Genomic DNA, 20,846 nt, shown 5'->3' on the forward strand with positions numbered 1-20,846 from the left:
TACTACGTAATGAATGATAAATATCAATGCGATATTTCCACACTGACACATTATGAATCAGACCGGCTTCGATGCTAGTCTAGCATCTTCATTGAGGATAGATTGATTAATTTGATTAAGGATAAGTAGAGGGCGGGCGACGTCAGTACTCTCGTCCCAACATACCTCGAGCGTCCCAATGGTAACGTGGGTATCGTATCACGTGACTTGGTTACGATTAGCGAATGCTACACTATTGATGTGCATTTGGGTACCAAAAATTGTTACTCAGCGCACGCGCGGTCTTGGTTTTTATTGAATACTGAAGTCTTCTTCTGACTTCTATTGCTCCCTGCCTATTGTGTTACGCCCTTGCGTTCGTCAATTTTTTTAAATTTATTTTCGTCGCATGTTTAAAATATCTTCCGGTTTACGTAATCTGTCCTTAAAAGTATCTTTAAGTGTAGTCAAAACTTTCATGGCTCCATTTTCGCTGACCACCAGTTCGTCAAAATATTTAGTTGCTGTCCTCGTTACTGTTTCTTTAATTGACGTCACATAGCTAATATCATACACCGGTACATCGGTCAAATAGATAGCCAATCAAAGGAAGCTCAGGTACCTTTCAAACGTGAGTAAAGCTGAAATTTTTAAATGTATTGTTTTTATATTTTATTTGTGCCTAATTTTTCTTCCCGGGCCCATACATGTTAAAATTTCCCGCAACACACGATACGTATGAAGGGTACACTTGTTTAAAGAAAAGTTGCTAGCTACTCGACCTCCACTAATTCTGACTCTAAGCTTGATAATCTGATGATGGTAATGAAAGCATATCAATAAAACCGGTCATATTAATATTTGGTATGGATAATCGCATTATTTCACCAAGTATTACTCATTAAGATTAATTGCATTGAACTACAAAAAGTCAACACTGGAGCAACGCTGGAGTTACTTCATGTTGAATGAGAGAATTTAGTTACTTCCTTATTTGGCATTACAACTTATTTATAGATTAAGTCACGCATTAGTAACAGGAAAAGTTTATCACGGTTTAGAGAACATTTAATAATACTGCTACAAATATTTTGGGATTATATGAAAATCACTGGGTTTTGTGAAGCACTGATCAATACGAAGTGTAATATAAATCGTTTTTTCAACCCTCACAAGACTAATTCAGCGGCACTTTATAAGTTTTCTCTACCACGTTCCCAACGAGCAGGCTGAATGCTGTTTGTTGGCTGTTTTTCTGGTAAGGCCTTATCTGAAATTGCTCCAATACAAATGATAGCAAAGTGTTATGTTAAATCGAACCTTTAAGCTTGTACGTGGAGGAAGGGCTTTATATTATCAATAACAGACACTTTGTCATTCCCACAGTAGATATTTTTTATTCTATTTTTTGACCGGTTTCGGCTGTTACAGAATTATCAAGCACAGAAAATATGGTGTAACAGCCGAAACCGGTCAAAAAATAGAATTAAAAAAATATATTGTGGTGGCAGCAAAGTGTCTGTTATTGATAATAAAGTTTACTGTACCTAATGATCCCCATGTTAGTAACTAAACCTACTTACAAGTAGTCCACCTGTTAAGGTAGGTTAGCATGGAGCATGATATGCCGATTTTACTGATCACCCCAGATGTCGCCATTTCAATAGAACGTATTAGAAAAAATTCGGCAGTATCAATAAAACTAAATTGAGCAACTAGCAGGTGATGCTAAACAATTCTGGAAACCAGTGAATAAGAAGTAGTAGTAGAAAGAGTAGATAGAGTTTTTCATCCATTATGTATTCTAAGCACATCTGCTGTTGGACCAAATTTGATCTTTTCTGGGTATTTTATGCCAAAATCAATTTTGATCGAATGTTTTAGGGTATACTCTGAATTATGATATTTAAATCGCCCTTATTTCAAACCATTATCTTTCAGCCATTTAAATGCATGCAAATTACGAATTAAGAATCCACCTGGCAGACTTTAGTCAAAATTTCCAATACATCAAACATCAACCTCGAATAATAATAAATATTACACCCATTTTCCCTTTGCCAAACCACCGTCTCATAAATCACTCCTTCGATCTCCCATAATCATTTTAAAGCCTGTCCGTTTCTGCCGTTGACATTGACTGCATTTTCTTTTCTTAATCATCATTGTTCACTAAACATGACTTTCTTTCTCGTGGCCTCCATAAAATTTTGCACCATTCTTTCTGTACCACTTATTAATAAAATAAATTCCGATAATATTTTGCAACGCATTGCTCTACTTTGTTTTTCTTCATAATATCACAAGTAATTACAAAAACCCAAGGAAAAGTTATGCAGGAGCGTTAAAAATCGCACCTCCACGATTAAATAGATACATAATGGCAATGTTAGAACGAGCTTAAAAAGATACTATCTAGGAAACGTAGGAATCGCTGAAAATGCTCATTTGATGTGATTCAACTGAGTGCTGTCAGTTATTGTAACCCATGCTCAAATAAGGTAGGCAATTAAGATGAAAGACCTTAACTATCAGAGCAGTAATACTTAGGTAAAGACAACTAGTAGTTAATGTGTTGCGGCTAGAAGAATTCATTTATGAGATTTATGATATAATAAATATTGATACATATTTATGTTATTATAATATAAATAATTCGTAATCTCATGATTTGATTGAATTCGAAATTTTTAATCTCATTAATTCATTTAAAATTCATTTTTACCACACCTGTTTCCAGATCTACTAGATCTGCTAGATATAATGGATATACAAAAATTGTATCGAAGATTGAGGCAGTAAGCTGAAAGAAACAGCCGATAAAAAATTCACTGCACAATTAAAGATGAAGAAAAAGTAAAAATATCAGATTACGGGAGATGCGATGCCGAATACACAAACAAATAAGACAAAAATAACATAAGACAATCAGTCACTTAAGACAGCAGTAAGATGAACTGAATCCTTTAAGAACATGGATGAACGAAAAGCGTTGTAAACATACTTTAAAAACAAATTAAAAGCAAAAATCTTAATTCTTGGAGGAATGATAGAAATAGGTTCAAAATCAGACACAAAAGTCTGTGGTTTTAGGAACCCTCGCAGTCAAATGAAGGCAGAGAACATCTTCCTCGTTCGGAGACTCTGCCCAGAAAAAACGTTTCTACTGAGAAAGGTAAAGTGCACCATAGTCAGCATATTCTGCTGGAATATGAAAAAGTTATAAACAATTCCAAGGTGATCGCACCCGTTTATGGATCGAATAATCACAGTAAAAAAACAGAGGTTTTTCACGGCTGACTGATGGATTGAGAATAAAGAATGGGGAATAAAGCAGAACTAAATTTTAGTCTAAGAAATGGGTATTGCTTTCGTCATAAGCTGCAGGACTAATTGTAAATAAAACGAGCCAAGATATCCATAGCCGTGGAAGAAAATAAAAATAAAGAGTACCGCACCCGTGTAAATTTAAGAATTTTCTAGAAAAAGGAAGGAACATTTTGGTATAGCATCACGCATAAGTTCACCGCATTTAATGGTCGCATAAATCTGCATGAGACACATAAAGTATCCTTAAATAAATGTTTTATTTCACGTCCAAATGAGTGTATTTACCGGTTACACGATATGGACGTTAACATCCTCTTTTCATCCTCTTAACATGTTTTTGACCATGCTATCGATTTTCTTCCCACCATTCAATTGAATACACCAGGCAATATAAGCCGCTGTGCATTTTTCCAGCTGTAGCGTGGTTGATGTTCCCTCCCTTCCGTTTTTCCTGCCTTCTCAAAAATTTTTGCACTTCCGGCGCATGCCCATCACAAGTCACATTCACATACTTCGTACATCCGGCCGGTGAGAACAATAAATCATCAGTTTCGCAAAAAAATATTTGATTCTTTCACGAAGAGAAAGTATATTAGCCTAAAATCAACCACAAAAGCGGGCTAGCATTTACCCGCGCTTAAAACCTTGAATACTACTTAGTATCGATTACATGGTAAATGTTTAAATGGACCAATATGGATGAGTAAGTATTTGTACGCTTGGAATGAAACAGCTGATATTCATCCAGGAAATCACTGCATCAAGCATTACTTGAAGCGGGAGACTAGAATAGAAATAACAGGAAACAAGAAGAAACCGGCTTCATCATGAGCCATAGACAAAGGTAGAAAAAAGTGGAATGTAATGGAGGTAAAGAAAATTGTTGGATGAAATGCATGAAACAGGAGAAAGGATGCGAAGAAGCTAAAACTGAAATTCTAGACAAACAGAAAAATTACATCAATAAGTTTTAGTCTATACAATTTACGCTTTGCCTTTTATATTTTTGAATCTTCTAGTCAACTGAAATTATAATTTTTGCACCAATACACTGCTATAGTTTGATGAGATAGATATAAAACATGAAGAGCAAAATCAACCTTAATGAACATTTGCATAGGATTTCACCAAAAGAAAATCAGCTACTTGGCAGTGGTGTGAGCAAAAGTAAAGACTTCTTTACTGGGTAATAAACGCACTATCGATACCATAAAATACAATGCATTCGCCTCCTTTGCCTAATAAACTCTCCTTTCTTCACTCTTACCCTACGAAATTAAAATGACACGAGTACACTCCACTCTCCCCCAGCACTTCTGGCACACTGTGTAATCGACCTGTTTCAGCGCGGTAGAAAGCGTATCGTAATGACTTCAACCAATGCCTGAGGCATCGTGGCAATTAATCCCTCTTTTAATCTGCGAGAGATTTACTTCGCGTGGGATTCTGAAGCTGTATCAACAAAGGACACCCCCTCATCTCTTCCATCACGGGGAAGCAATAAAATCCCATCTCAAAAAACCATCTCAGGTGGAGGCGGTTGGTCCATCCTCTGGAATGGAAATCTCCGGGGGACGATATCTAAGGCGGCATTATTTCTCCTTTCAGTCATAGGAGGGCCCGCAGGGGGGGATATTTACCAAACACGGCAGGTGGTGTATTTTAATTGGCCGATGACAAACACCACCGGCGATGGGTAATCGGGCGACAGCTGGGCGGCCCACTCCTATCGCGTCTCGGGCGAACGACTGGAGCGGAGGATCCTGTGAAGGCACGAGTGAGAAGGAGGCGGGGCATTTTTCATGATCAGTGTCACGCGGGGAAAAGGGCTCGCTGATGGCTCGTAGGGAGGTGGAGATGAGAGAAGAGGAATTTCCATAGTGGGACGCGCTTTGCGTGCCAAATGGCAAGCAGTGGTGGTGGTTGTGGTTGGGGAAGGAAGAGCGCGAAAAGTGAAGGGAGTTCCTCCTCGCCGTATCCAACCAATTCATCACCACTCTGGTGCAGATGAAGTTCGGTGCAATGATCGACCACACAACATTTGTGTACATTAAAAGATTCTTTTATTATTCAGATCCATTCCTTAATCATTCTGCTTACAAACCTGGCTCGAATCAATCCCTCAATGATTCGAGCTACATATTGCCGTCACTAACCAGTGTTTTTGCAGGATGCCATTTACAGGAAATTAGATACATACTTTGTGTCCGATGAAAGGAATCCTATGTTGTTTTAAATTATTCTTCTTATAATCACATCAAGCCAAAAGTATGAAAAGGTACTTAAATTCTTGAAATCAAACAGCTGACGCTATAATTTAGGCAAAAATTATAACAAGTATTTCGTTGATTGGAATAATAGAAAGAACATAAAGAGTGAAGGAGAATCATGAAACAACGATGAAAATAATACTACAAATTCCTGTTCTTGAACTCTGGCTCTCTATGACCTTGCACAAAGTACAATTGCTTAATTTCATTTCTTAAAATACTGATGAAATAAATCAATAAAACGTATAAATTGTTAATTTAGCTCTTAAAATCAAACAGCCGGCGCTTTAATGTAGGAAAATAGTATTACGTTATTTGGGAAAATGTAAAGATCTAGCAGAGTGGATGAGAAGTCATGTATAAAATATGTTAAAAAAAGCCATTCAAAAGCGATGAAACGAACAAGACTTATTCGACCACATCATGAAGCAATATGGTCTGATAAGAAAATCTTGGAGGAAAAATGGATTAAAATGAAGGGAAAAGTATGCCTTATATATGAAATATAAGAATCAGGCACTGAGGGATGCGAAAGAAGAAGCCGACACGGGAATGAAACATTTTGAAAACTGAGAGAAGCCTTAAACTTATCTTCGAACTGTAGACCACTGATGTATTGTTTGAATTAAAATACTAATGCTTGAGCAACTTCCCTAATGAATTTTATTATCTCAAAGATATTCCGTATGAATTTCATAGAACTAACAGTATTTCCAATTTAAAAAATTCCTTTTCCAATCCCTCACGTCTGTTACCTTATATGCCTTATGCTGTGTGTCATTCCGAAAATCTCTTAGTTCTGTATTTGAGGCTTCAGATCTTCCTCTGCCACCTTCTACAACATGCCGTTACCTCTTAATATATTTTCTCCTACTTGTACACGGCTCCTGCATTTCTTTATAAAAGCATGTACTGCCTTCTAACCAAACTGGTTTCGGCCATTGTCGTCATTCACTGGTTCCCATTTTCCACTCCCTATTTACTATTCCATCTTAATTTACCATTTTCTAGGCCATTTACTTTTTCTGCTACGTCAATTCTACAACTTTACATGATTTTAACTCTAAAACATTTGTTAAACAAAATGTTGTAAAAAATATTTCCTAGACAACCATCCCTTAACAAATTCACTCCTTTTACTTTAATAGTTAAAGTTACAAAACGGCACAGTTTTACATGTGAACCGTTAATCTACTTCCTTGTTTCATCTTTCTGATTTCATTAATGCTGTAGCTCCCAGACGTGTGACAACTAGTTTTCATTTAAAAAATTGGGTAAATGAATATCCATAATAAATGTTTTTGGACCATCGGGGAGAGACAATAGGCTCCTTCACGGTAATAAATAAATATTCTAATTCATCTAATTTAAATGGATTACTCAGATTTACTATTTCAAACGCTAAATTCAACATATATTTACATTTCATGAATTGACCCACTATAGTTAGTAGTATTCCCATAGTTCCCATAGTATACTCTATAGTTAGAGTGTTCTACATTGTGTTCCTATCTTTTCTCCACACCGTGAAAGAGGGGTACAAAATCTAATATTTTAATGAGCCTTAAATGAAATCAGGAAATCTAAATCCACGTGATGCATCGCATTTGGAGCAATTGGAGCATTTTACTTGAGCTTAACGGTGAATTCTTAAGATAAATGAACTTTTCAGGTCATAATTTAAGTCACTTGTAGCCAATAACTCAAAGACAAATTCTTCTAAAATTGTACTTGAATTTTAAGGAACGAGATACCACTAAAAACGGGTATTTAAAATATTAACGATAAGACGTTTCCAGGAGTTTAGCATAAAATGCTCAAAATTTTCAAAGCATAAAATTTTGGCATTTTTCAAGTGAATGCTCTAAAACATGCGCATTCGAAATACTTCCAACTACGTGATTGGTTTGAATTATTCAGGAAAAGGAATATCCACAGGAAAATGCAAGTATCCCTCTATGTTTATTTTTCAATTTTTTCCTTCACCACAACTTCTTATTGCTCTTTTGCCAATATTTTTCTTTTTTGTTGGTTGATTCCCGCTCTTATTTCTAGACGAAATTTGACATTTTATGTCCTAACGTCGTGAGCTTTTCGATTGCACATTGAAATAAAATAGTATAAAAGAAAGACCGATATTCGAAGTGCGTCGAAGAGAGCCACGCGCGCGATCAGCGTACGGGAGAATTAGAAGAAGTGGAGAAAAATAAAGCATAGGTATTCACGTGGGCAATGCTTAAGTTTGAGGATGAAGCCCTATCGGTGAAGGAAACTTCAGTGCTTCTTCTCTTGATCTATATTTTTCGTAGTATGTCTGTCACAAACATGCGAAATCGACATTATACAGTTTCTTACGTCCTGATTGAAGAAGGCTGAGCTTTCTCAGTAGATTGTGAACATGCATTGAAGAAAGAGAATCCCATTGATAATTTTCTGCCGATCAGAAGAACTTTATGTGTGTACACAAATTTAGCACCGAACATTAATGGAACCTACCTTAAGAGCCGATAGGTCTACGTGGTAGATGCTAGGCCGTGGTGTCTCAGTCAGCAGCGGAAAAAGGATAGGGGATTATAACAACTCCGCGAGATTCATAGTATTGTTAGAACCAAACACTAGCGATTAGTACATGGTCGCGCACAGGGGCGTGAAATACTACGAATGACCGATCTGTATTTATGTAAAGATCATTTTCTTTTCTACCATTGGAATTATAGCATTTTCTGGACCTCGAACATAGAGTTAGTTTTAAAGGGATAAAGTTTCTATTCCACACTTGTAAGTACTGGAACCCAATTGTAAAAGAACCTATAAAAATTAGCCTGGAGGTAAAAAGCATCGACAGGAATAAAGGTTTCCGCAACGCAATCAATGCGTGAGAGAACGTTGATAACAATAAAATACGGCAAGTGGGAACCATATCCGAATTCTCTTCACAGTCGCCTAGAAGAAAACCTTCCTACTTTCCCAGCTGCTACTTCTCCGATCCGAATCGTGAACACAATCCAAGGAAAAGAACACTCTATATGTCATTTTATGGAATTGCCACAGTATATTAAATGAAAAACGCGAACTCTTTCTGTGAACAACAAAATTGGCATCATTTTACTGCAAGAAACACTTCAATCCAAAACTATCCTTGTACTCTCCAAACTTCCTCGCATACAGAGATGTAGCAGTCCTGGTGCGCAAAAACCTTCCCCGCTTCATTTTAAATTCCCCTCTTTAGAAAAATTGATGATTCTCCATTTACCGTGCATGCTTTTCATGAAAGGGCAGCGATTTTCGATTCCCTTCTGCCGCTTGACCCTCTCCTCTCACACCTGGACTACACCTCCACGTGGCGCGAAAAAGGACGTTTTACGACCTCATCCTGCCGCCAACTATATTTTGTGGGAATTTTTCAGTGGCACCCTTCCTTTAAGAAATATACATTCACATCTCTTGGAGTTTGGTTTTGATGAAGTAGTTTTGTGGCAGTGTTTTAATGAGTAGTACAACCTATCTCATTTGGTTATGTGCAGGTGGCATCGCGACATATTTCATGATCCAGTTCCCTATGGTGGCAGAGGTCTTGGTTATTTTTTCTTATTTCAGGCGATTAGTTCCCTTTAATTTTTGCTTGGCCAGGAACTTGAACAAATGACTTTCCCAACAATGTTTTTTTAGTTTTCTCACATGTGTCCAAATAAATTTTGCTTCTCTTAGAATTTTTTTACCATGCGAACCAACTGCTTACTAAAGTTTGGCATCCACATAATTTATCCCCTTCCTTTGTACTTATCATATTACCTAAATTTTTGGTGTGGTACGCAGATTTTCCCAGGATGTGTTGCTCAATGGTTTCCGATTAGGCGGCGGATTCATTCAGATAATATCAACTACTAAACTATAAAATGAAAAATATTATGCCCTACAATGGGGGTAAGTAATTTTCTGCTGGCAAAGTAAAGATTAAGGAAGAAAAATGCATTTTTCAATTACCTTCGTATTATCAATATCTTCTCCCGTGCTTTGCTGTTGAAATTCGACTTTCACTAATAGCCTCCAATGGCAGTGGTATAATCTCCTTTCCGCCAACCTTCCTATGGGAAAGATCTACTTGAAATAAGATATCTTTCCGTTCGAGATTTCTCAGGGAAAATTGCCTGGGAGAAAAAATAAAATTCACAAAATCCTTGCCCCTAATTTACTCACTAGTTGAATCATCTGTTTGCTTTCCTTTTCTTTTCATTTAAGAGATGGTAGTAATTCCAAGGGATGCCGTAAGAATCGAGAACCCCACCAGAAGAGAGAGGGCGGTCTATCCTCCCTTAAGAGGACCAATTGGTCTCGGGGTCATGAAGAAGGCGCTTAATTTCGTTCCGCGGATCCATTTACAATGCAACAGAAATCCCACCTACTCCGGATTCCGCTCTCGGCCACAATTCGGCCCCATTTCACTCTCCCATTGCCCCATTTGACTCACCCTACCCCCTATTCTCTCTCTGCAAATGCCACAAGAGCCACGGCTAGCCATCCACGGCGTTGATTTTTTTTATTCTTCCTGCCCGCTCTTTCTTAAAAGATCGCATTACTACAGGGGAAACCACTCAGAGAAGGGAAATCCAACCCTCGCACTCGCCCAAAGAGAGAAATAGGCATCCATGACTATTCCCTCCGCGAGGCACCCTTCCATTCACCCCCACCACTCCCTCTCCCCCCCTCCCCTCCCCTACATCAATCCTCAAGCCTCGAGCTTCTTTCCGTTAGCTTTTGAGATTCATTCATTACATCCTCAAACCTCTATAATTCATCAAGTTCCCGCGTATCACGGCGAAAGGGTTCTTAACGGCAGGGAGGCGTGCCATTGCACATTATTGTTCAAAGATTGATCGAGTATCATTTAATCAACCATCACCGTAATCGACGGAAGGGAACGAGGTGGTATACAGAATAATAGTAGCGAAAAGGACAAAATGGATCATTTCACGCCAAAGAAGAACGCGATGAAATGCCAACGTAATGCGACGCAGCAGTTACGTGGAGAACATAATGGAACGAAATATTGATGAAAAAGACTCCAAAGGAAGACCAAGGGACAAGTACCGAGAACTAATCAAGAAAGGATACGGGGAAGAAGAATCTCAGGGAAAGATCTGGCATGGGAATAGGAAGGCTGCAGCATCCCAATATTAAGATTTCAGTGCAGTGATGATGATCACCGCAAGTTAAACGCTTACATATAATAATTATGATCGATTACAAAATTCATGACCGAATGTCATTATTATTAGACCGAAATTCTCTCTTAACGTCGACATGCCGTTTACCTCACCTCTCATCAATTAGTTTATCTCTTCCAATTCCTTGTTTGTCCAATTCGTTCCTTGCCCCTCAAAAAACCTTGCATTTATCATTTGTGGATTTCTCCATTTTTCGGGTTATCGCCGCGTTTCGTTGTCAGAAGACAAATAATCTCAACGAAGGGGTATGCCGCTTACCATGCTCATGCGGTAAATCATACATCGGTGAAACATGCAGATCCATGAAGATACGCCTGCAGGAGCACAAGAGGCCACACAGAACAAGAAATTCGACCTCTCAGCAGTCGCCGAGCATGCATGGAGTGAGCCTGGGCATAATTTAATATTTGACGAAGCGAAAATCATCGCTAAAGAAAAGAGGTATTACCCCAGGCTGATAAGGCAATAGAGATCATCAAAACGCCCAAACATTTCAATAGAGAAGACGGATACAATGTAACCAACGCCTGGAAGAGAGTGTTTAGAAATCCAATCAAACACGGCGCAGCAGCAAGGGTAACCGGCCAGCAACACCGCGGCCGCCAGGAGGGAGAGCTATATACCTATATGCGGCGAAAACAATCCTGAACGCCACGGAAGACTACAAGACAACAATAAATTAATATGTTAATGAATTGTAATTTCAATACTTACTGACGACTGACACAGCAACAGGCTTAGAGGCTCAAACTACTGAGAAAAAATCATGGGCCAACTTTTGAAATAAGGAAATAGAGAATAAAAAATAACAGCAAACTGAGAAAACCCTACGTGAGGCATGATAAATAAAAGTTACATTTACGTCATAGGTGACAATGTAACATTGGACTTACAGAAATATATGAAAAACATAAATTGTTGTTGTTTACGTCCACTCTACGCGGCAAAAACACCGAAAGCATCACTTCGACCTGAAGACGCCTGGTGGAATCCTGGCGAAACTGTCGTCACCTCTGACAACGAAACGCGGCGATAACCCGAAAAATGGAGAAATCCACAAATTCTGTACGCCACGGAAGACTCCGAGACAACCTTGCATTTATCAGACTACAGCCATTTGTCGTTCCCCAGGGCACGACCAAACCTAATCACTCCTATTTATCTCATTCAGTTATTTCCTCATCTCAATCCATATCGGGCACTCTCATTACACCTGTACATGGAAAAAAATTTTGATTAGAACTATCGATTTCTGATAGAATTTATCAAACTTTTGGGTTCATATGGCACATTGAAAATTTCAGTAATAATAACCAAACCAGTTTGATATATTCTATCAAACTGATTTGGTAATTGTTACCGAAATGGCCACAGCAGCTCGATAAAAACTATCAAAATCGAAAGGATAATAAAACCGATGTAGCGTGCACATGTGAAAGATTTTCTATCCAGAAAACACTATTCTGATTGAAAATCATAAAATTAAGAGTTTAACTTAAGTTTCTGCAAAAGAAATAAAAAAAAAAGTTGAAAAATAAAACGCCTGCATGAAGCATTGAACGTGGGTCCCTCGCGTGGTAACAACTAGTCAAAATCGGTTGCCATAATAATTGCTTACTCAAACGCCCTAATATATTATTATTGTAAATAATCAACCTTTGTTTTGAAAGGTGGATAAGGTGTGACTATAGTTTCCCTTTGTAAGCTTAAGAGGAATGCTTGATGCACACAATTGCATTAAGTAGTTACTCCATAAGAATATCTAGTGCAGAACAGCAAGTAAACTTTATTTGCAGGCTTTTTAAATCGATATAGAGATGACTTTAACGTGTTGGGTGATGTCCTTAGCATGAATTGGGTCTAGTACCTATGTCGACTTTTATCACATGTTATTTAACATGATCGCGAATGATTATACCCCAGAAATATCTCTAATTAAAGTTTTAACGTGTCGAAATACACAAACATTTCCTTACAGCTTTAATAGCTATGATAATACGCTATTCAATCATTGTCTTTGATGCACCAGCTTTCGGATAACATTGTAATTTAAAGCAGGAACAAACAGAAAAATGAACGTAAACAAAATTAAAACGTTATCGCCATCACAAATAATGAAAACAAAATTATTTCTACCAACCTATCTTTTATATAAGGCCTGTTTAAAAATATTTCAACTGCAAATGTGCATTGGTATAAACAAAAGAGGAACGACAGACCGTTCGATAGATTACGAAACGCTTATTAAATTCTATCAAAACAAATTTGCATAGCAATGTAGAGTTTGATAATTTTTACCAAACAAGCAATCACCTTCGTAAAATTAATCATAGCTTCGAAAAAAGTTACCAAACTCAGAATCGTATTAAATTAATTCAGTTATTTTTACCAAACTCTTTCGTGTAATTGACCAAATTATGAAATATCAAAATGTTTGATGAAATATATCAAGAGCACTTGGTAAAATAAATCAAGTGCCTAATAATTTACATCAAACCTTAAGTATATTTAACAAAAATACTCCCTATCACACCAGTTTGATAGTTTTAATCAAATCTTTTTTTTCCGTGTACGTTGCCTCATCTCCATTTTCTTTCATACACACATCGCGACCGTGATAAGTCTTTCCTAAACCTCCTTGACCTATAATATTGGTAACCACCAAACCATTATTCAATAGGAGGGTATGTTGAAAACAGCGTTAGAGGTAAAAAAGCTGGAAAAACGAGGGATAGGAAGGAAAGAGAATAGGATCTTCAGATAGAATGAAGGGAAGTCTCGTCGTCTTCCCCTTTTCACCGTATAAGTCGGACACTCGGAGAGAATTCTTCGGCCGAGTGCAAGAGAAGTTTCCAGGTGTGGAAAGGTGTGTGGTGAGAGGAAATATGCGGGGAACTTTTTTAAAGGTGAATTGAAAGTTTCAAATAGAGAGTTCCACCATTTAGGTGACAACCGCAAACGACTATAGGGGCACGCAACCGGCGGATATTTCATCCTTGACTCGTGTACGATGACAAGAAAAAGACAATACGAAGTATTTGTGCGTGAAGAGCTTTCGGGATCGCCATCTCGTCAGTAACTGCATTATTACCGACCCCGACTATCCCTAGAACTGTTAACGCAGTCTATTCTCCGGAAAGGCAACAAATCTTCCCGAAGTATTTGTGCTTCCCTCGTCCGAATATGGTCAAAGAACTATAAACCATCAGAAAGTAAAACATTATTCTCGCAGACCGATAGCAACGGCACAAACTCTGTCAGGATACGTACTTTTTTCCCCTAATAGTTGGCAGCGGAGAAAGTAGAAACACTTACAATGTACAATGCACTTGAGGCAGTTGATCCACTTCACGTCGAGTGATATCAGAAAATGATCTGTGGCCTTGCATGGGAAGATGAGGAAGATAATTCGTGTTGAATTAAAGGTGCCTAGATTGGATGAAGATGCCATTTCTTCACAGTTACCAAACTATCTCCTAGAAGACAGAAAAGTGGCATATATAACTATAGTGGATGAGGATTTTTTTGTTAGTGGATGATGTGTCAGAGGACATTCGTCGGAGAAACTATTGAAGATAGTTATTCTGGCTTCTGTCAATGATCTTTTTTATAATTTTTAGACAAATTATAATGTCAGTATTTGTTTCATCAAAGAAGATAAGGGCAAGAGGAGAATATTGCTGATATTATTGTGATTGAAAATATATGTATTTTATTTCTGTAGTTTTTTCTTTCCTGCCACAAAAATTCCTTGTGTGATCACTTCATGCTTGGTAAGTAAGACCTGAGGTGTGATTTAAGAGATATCGTGTTTATACAAATATTTATGCTGATGATTTGGCAGGACTTTCAATTTTTTTATTTGATTGAAACGTCCACTGAGGTGACATTGAGACATTTGCTCATCCCAAATAATATTTCAAATACTTAAACGCCAGGTACGGGTACGTTTAAGTAGCTGAGGCTGGACTCTACGTAAATTTTTACTTGCATTGTGATGAATTCGAGCGTAATAATAGCAGATGCGTCAACGATCTTATGTTTCACTGGCAATTATAATTAAAAATCTTATTTTTATTCAGGCTCTAGGGCTAGATTTTAACCGTTTAAGCCAAAACTTAAAGCGAATATTTTATTTTCCGCGTAAATACTCCTTGTTTAACTTCCATATCCCGAAGATACCGTAAATGGTAATTAAATAGGGTGGTTTCCTATTATTTTTTTATTGTCTAAGTCGAAAGAATATTACTCCTGGAGTACGTATTTCACGCTTTTAGATTTTCAAATGACGATATCTATTTTTCGCGATCAAATGAAAAGTGAAAATTTTCAAGCGCGCGAAAACGCGACGGCTAAGTATGAATGCTGGGAAAACTCCGTGCAACGTCGTTCTGATTCCCACTGCCGCAAGTGAGGTGACCTTGGGGCGAGGCTCTGAGCGCTGACACGACGCAGGATGCTAGCAGGTAGCAGAGTACCATGCTAGCTGGTAGCGCTTGGCTTAAATAAGGATTATTAATACCTTTTCAAACGAAGAAAACTTTCCGACCTTAGCCACTTTTAATAGATGATTATTAAGACATGTTTCCCTGAGCTCTGTGCCTCATGCATGCATTGGTAATCTCAGACGATGTAAAACTCCTATCTACTCGTATAGAAACTAGGTCCCTGTAACGTCACGTGGAGTGGCATCGCATGGGCGCCAATCTGGCCTTTTTCAAATGAGGATAAAATTGACCCTTGCCATTCGTCTAAACCGGTACTTCTAAAACCAAATAATTTGTATATTATGAATAAACTAATGGTGGGTAACGAATCGCAATCAATGCCTTTCGTTTTCTTTGATGAAGGAAACTACCCTATTAGTTATAAAATATTTTCTTTTTTCTGAAGAAAGGCGAGGTAATATAATACGTGGATTAGACGCAATATTAACGAAACATTTCAGTTTGAAAAATATCATTATTTATGCGTGTGTTTTTTCGGAACCTGCTGACTATTTTATTATTAACTGAGTAAATTAAGCATCAATTATCTTTTGATTACGGCGGATGAACCAGCGTCGCAGGCAGAACCACGGCTACTACAGTTCTGCATGCTCTGGCGTTAGCATTACAATGAGTGACGTCACACGCCAGCGATCGAACCTTCTCTCTAGGTGGCTGTGGCTGTTGATGCCAAAAACAATGCGGACCACTGACGTCACACTGTTTATGCTTCCTGAGGCTGGACTCTACGTAAATTTTTACTTGCATTGTGATGAATTCGAGCGTAATAATAGCAGATGCGTCAACGATCTTATGTTTCACTGGCAATTATAATTAAAAATCTTATTTTTATTCAGGCTCTAGGGCTAGATTTTAACCGTTTAAGCCAAAACCGTTTAAGTTTCCACCTGAGAAGCCCAATTCAGAGGTTTTGGTGGGTTTAGGTTTCGACGCGATTTGTGAGGGGTGTGACGCAAACGGTTCAGAACAAGTTCCTCATGACTCCTCCAGAAAACTTTTTATTGTTGCTACTTTGCACTACCGATTCACCTACTGTATGCATGATATCACCTGCCGGCCCCGGTGGCGGCGGGGTAACGTCCTCGCCTACCAAACAAGAGGTCGCGGGTTCGAGTCCCGCCTGGGTAGGTTTCCCCGGTCCAGAGCATGGTTGTTCGTGTACGTTTACTTGTTACATTTGTTGAATACCCCGGTATAAAATTTCCAATAAGAGCTGTATCCGGTGATTTGAGAATAAAATAAAAATAAATAACTAAAAAAACAAATAATGTCATTCTTTGCATCAAATCATTGAAACCGTATTCTACCCAAAAATATTACGGTCAAATGCAGCAGGGATAAATTTTAATATCTGTTGAAAAACAAGTACAAATAATCACTAATTTAAAGTAGTCAGTCTTGAAGTTAATTTAGATGCTCTTGCTTGCGTTGTAGAAATGCTAGTCCATCCCCAGCATCCACAGGCTGGAAATATTTTCCTTGTGACTGCAATCCCTATAGCAACAAAATTATCGATAAGGAGCAGTAGCTTTGCAAGAGACAAAGGAAAATTCAGAAAAAGAGCATCATCCAACATGGTAAACAGTGTATTTAGAATACCGTGTTGTAGATAAGGAGGGGCACCCTTAGTAGCCCGCTAGCGGCACTTGTTATTCTTTGGGTAGGGGGGGGGGGACGGAGTCCGGGTCAGATAGTGTAGAGATGGCAGGGGTCCACCGACGAGGGAGTCAGACTCCGGAGAGGAGAGAAGACGGCCCAAGAAATGCAGACACTCTCAACGGTCCCTTTGTGAATTTCAGTCACCGAGAAATAATTGGAAGGTAGGACGTAACCATTTCAGTAAAGGAGTGGTGAAACTAAAGAAATATGGCCCTTTGGTCCATTAAAAATAATCGATACACTTTATGAGGAAGCTGGTAAAATAACAGAATAAATGCAGTGGGACGTTATGATAAAATTGAAATTTAAAAAATACGAAAGACAGCTGCACGATTCGTTAAAAAAACGGCTACCACCGAACAGAGAATGTTTCACAGCTTCTACACGAAATTAGACTAGAAACCGCTACAGACTCGGGGACTACATGATAGCCTTAGATTTCTCGAACTACTGAGAACAGATATCTTTTAAAAAGACACGAAGAACTTCAACAAAAAAAACTTTTATATTTTTATTCGTCCGACAGAAACAGTAAAATAAAGAGATATTTTGCTGAACGGATGGAAGAAGGAATTCGTTTCCAACTGAGCAATAAAAGACTCAGTCAGGGATGTTGGAGGGGGCACCTCTAGTTCCCAGCGTGGAGCAAACCGAGGCATAATAGGGGTGCTTGGGTAGGATATGCAACGCCTACTTTGACCAAAACATTGACGATATCATAAGGGTCAATGCTTACTTTTTGGTGAAAGTTTTGGTCATACGTTAATAAATTAAAATACACTATTGAACGAACACAGTAAACCTATTTTTCTTCCTTAATAGGCAGGCTTCGCGAATTTATATCTCAAACATTTTCTCAGGGAAATATTTTTATAGATCAGCAAAGTTACGTTGTACAGTCACTTTCAAAAGTCGGTCCCCATACCTGGCGCAGCCGTCTCCGTTATTCTCCGAAGTCGACCTTCGCGTATTGCTTACACGTTCCTTGTCCACTGGGGATCGATTCGACTTGATCAGGTAGTACAAATGGTGCAACTTGACTACTTTAACCGTCGTCAAGAGCCCCACGCACGATTTCAGAGGTAGGAAGGCCGCGTGAACCTCCCTCCCCCCACACAGCCAAACAATTCCACCACCGAAGAAAGCGGAGAAGAATATATGGGTTTTTCCGGCAAGTAACCCATCGCATGAGGAAGAGAGGAGACATCCGTGTAGTTTGGTAAACTTATACAAAACATATTGTGCAAATAAATTTACGGAGCATTTGAGCATGTTACTCCAATATTTTTTCTTCACATCGCCTGGTGAAAAATACGTAAATATATACGCCTATGTAAATATTGTCATTTGCGTCACGGTTACCATCCGTCATCGCGTTCATCCATGCCGGCGGTTAAAGATTTTCAGACATTTTTTCAATGTTTACAAGTTAAATAGCAGTCACTCCCCAAGTAGTAGGTTATTCGGACTACAAGTAGTGCCTACATTTTGAATAACGCAACTTATTCCCATACTGTGAATAGAAAATCAGAAGAAGTTTTTAAATTTTTACCAGTCAAAACTACCGGTAAGGCAATTTTTTATGGGAGAAGATAATTTTGCATTATTTTTTCGAATAAGCAATTGGATTGTCTTTAAATTGTATTGAATTGCTGTTAAGATAAACATAAATTTTCCTTAAAGAAGCAGCGAGATGTTTATTGGCATCAAGTGAAATGGCAGGCTGTTAGACCATAATGCGTCGTAGGAAGTGTTGCCCTTTTGTTTATGGGAAATACTCTTACATTAATATTGTTCATTTTTTTAAGAAAAACAGTACAAGCAACATGTGCGTGGAGTTATGATGGTGAGTCAACCAGTTATGGTGGTCATAGAAAAACATCATTTACCTGCCCTTCTGAATTGAAAATTTTACGAATCACCGTGCCTGCGCCCCTCCCAACTTGAACTTACCCCTTTAATTAAAAGTGACGCCCATTCGCATTAGGCCCTTTCATTCTAACCATATCCTTACTTTCATCCTTCCCCTCCCCCCTTACCAAAAATCTCTCGACCATAGATAACACTTCTTCTTTTTTTCCTCTCCATCCTTCTCACCTTTTCCTTTCTTTTTTATACTCACATCTCGGATGCCTTCATTCTTTTCTTGTCCCTCTTTTGTCGGCGCCTAAGTTTCCACACCGTCAAACGTTACATCCCAAGCAGTATATTTGGCAGCTCATAAGTTTAATTTGTATTAATAATGCAGAAATAGTCATTAGGTACCCAACACGGTATATTTTTATCGGATGAATATTATGCGTGCGTAGTTTAGTGTCAGTAGGAATATGATCAGTATTTGATCGCACGTAAGACTGACTCAAGGTATTCATTACATGAGTGTAAGTTCTATTTATGATGTAAAACCACTTATACATAAAAATGTGAAGGATGTTGCCCTGCATGATATCAGCAGGCGCCAATTACGACTGGTTTTAGCAGGAAAAAAAAGAAACGAAAAAGGGGGAAGACTTAGGTTAACCTCTCAATGAAGGGGCAAAGATAAAGCACATAGTATTAATGTGCCTTTAAATGGTAAGAAATAGGCACACAAGTCATGTAATTAATGCTTCCGTTGGTATTTTCATTATAGAAAATATATTTATGGTAACTATTAAGACATTCGAACTTTCGATGAACATAAAGATGTCGGTTAATTACTTCCTGATACCTCGAATATATAAAGCATTATTTAAATATTTGTTCATATGGGATATGTTAGTAACGACTGGAATAAATATGATACAGAATTAAACATTACAATTTAGCGCACATTAATATTTTTGATTTCTCGCGTGATGAGACACGTAGAAAAATGTAGTATAAACCATGGTAAACATATGTATCGTAAGAAAATGGTTAGGAATAATGAATGCGCCAAACAGTGTGTTTGAAATACTTAAACATAGAGCAACATATATTGATGGTGTTGGTAATAATGTGTAAAAGGTATAATCTAGAAGGTTATTTTGTAGGAAACTTTTTGAATTCTCTTTCAGACGTAAATTCCAATTTTCGTTTCTTCCTCATATGTGCGTTGCGACGCAGATACTTCTCGTTATTTTTTAGTGCAAGCCAGACTACTCGGAATATCCATCTCAGAATACTATCAGGGTGGGAATCCCATGACTGAGAACATATGCTTCGCCTTGTGTTGTGGCACTGGGAGACGGGGAAGTCGCGAAGAATTTAGGAATAGTGAAGAATGCCTCGGGAAGACTTGCGCGGACGGTGAGAGTAAGTCAAACTGGCCCGTTCAAGACACAGAAGGCATATCCAATGCCCGAAGTTCGACCTCCGAGAAAAACGTAGCTGCTGGCGCTGGCCGTGGGGACTGTACACTGTACAGCTAGCTCAGCTGAAAATAAAATTTCACAAGTGTAAATTAGACATTTCCCTCTACTTCTGCTAGAATTTAATTTGATTACGACCAATGGAAATCTAGCGTTCATAGACCGGTCACAATTATAGGACAACAGTATATGTACGAGGATATCCCCACCACTGAAAAGGATAATAGGACACAAGAGTTCACATTTACAGTAGTAACACGAATGATGAGAAACCTCAGATGAAAATCGCCGGCTACATACAAGTGATTATGGCAGCAGTTTTCATTAACGTTAATGCATTTGCAGAACGAATCTTAGCCAACTTATAATATCAATCAGAGAGAGTTCAGTCCAACAATTGTCAAACTTATATAGCGGAACTATGACCATGCAAAATCCTCGGATACAGCCTCTCCAGATATTTCAACCTCATTGGACTCACAATAAGTAGTCAACCAAAGCGAAACTTTAATTTCCTCTTTTTTGTAAACGATTTTTTTCCTT

The sequence above is a fragment of the Ischnura elegans genome, chromosome 3, assembly GCF_921293095.1.
Source record: "Ischnura elegans chromosome 3, ioIscEleg1.1, whole genome shotgun sequence".
NCBI classification, from domain to species: Eukaryota; Metazoa; Arthropoda; class Insecta; order Odonata; family Coenagrionidae; genus Ischnura; species Ischnura elegans.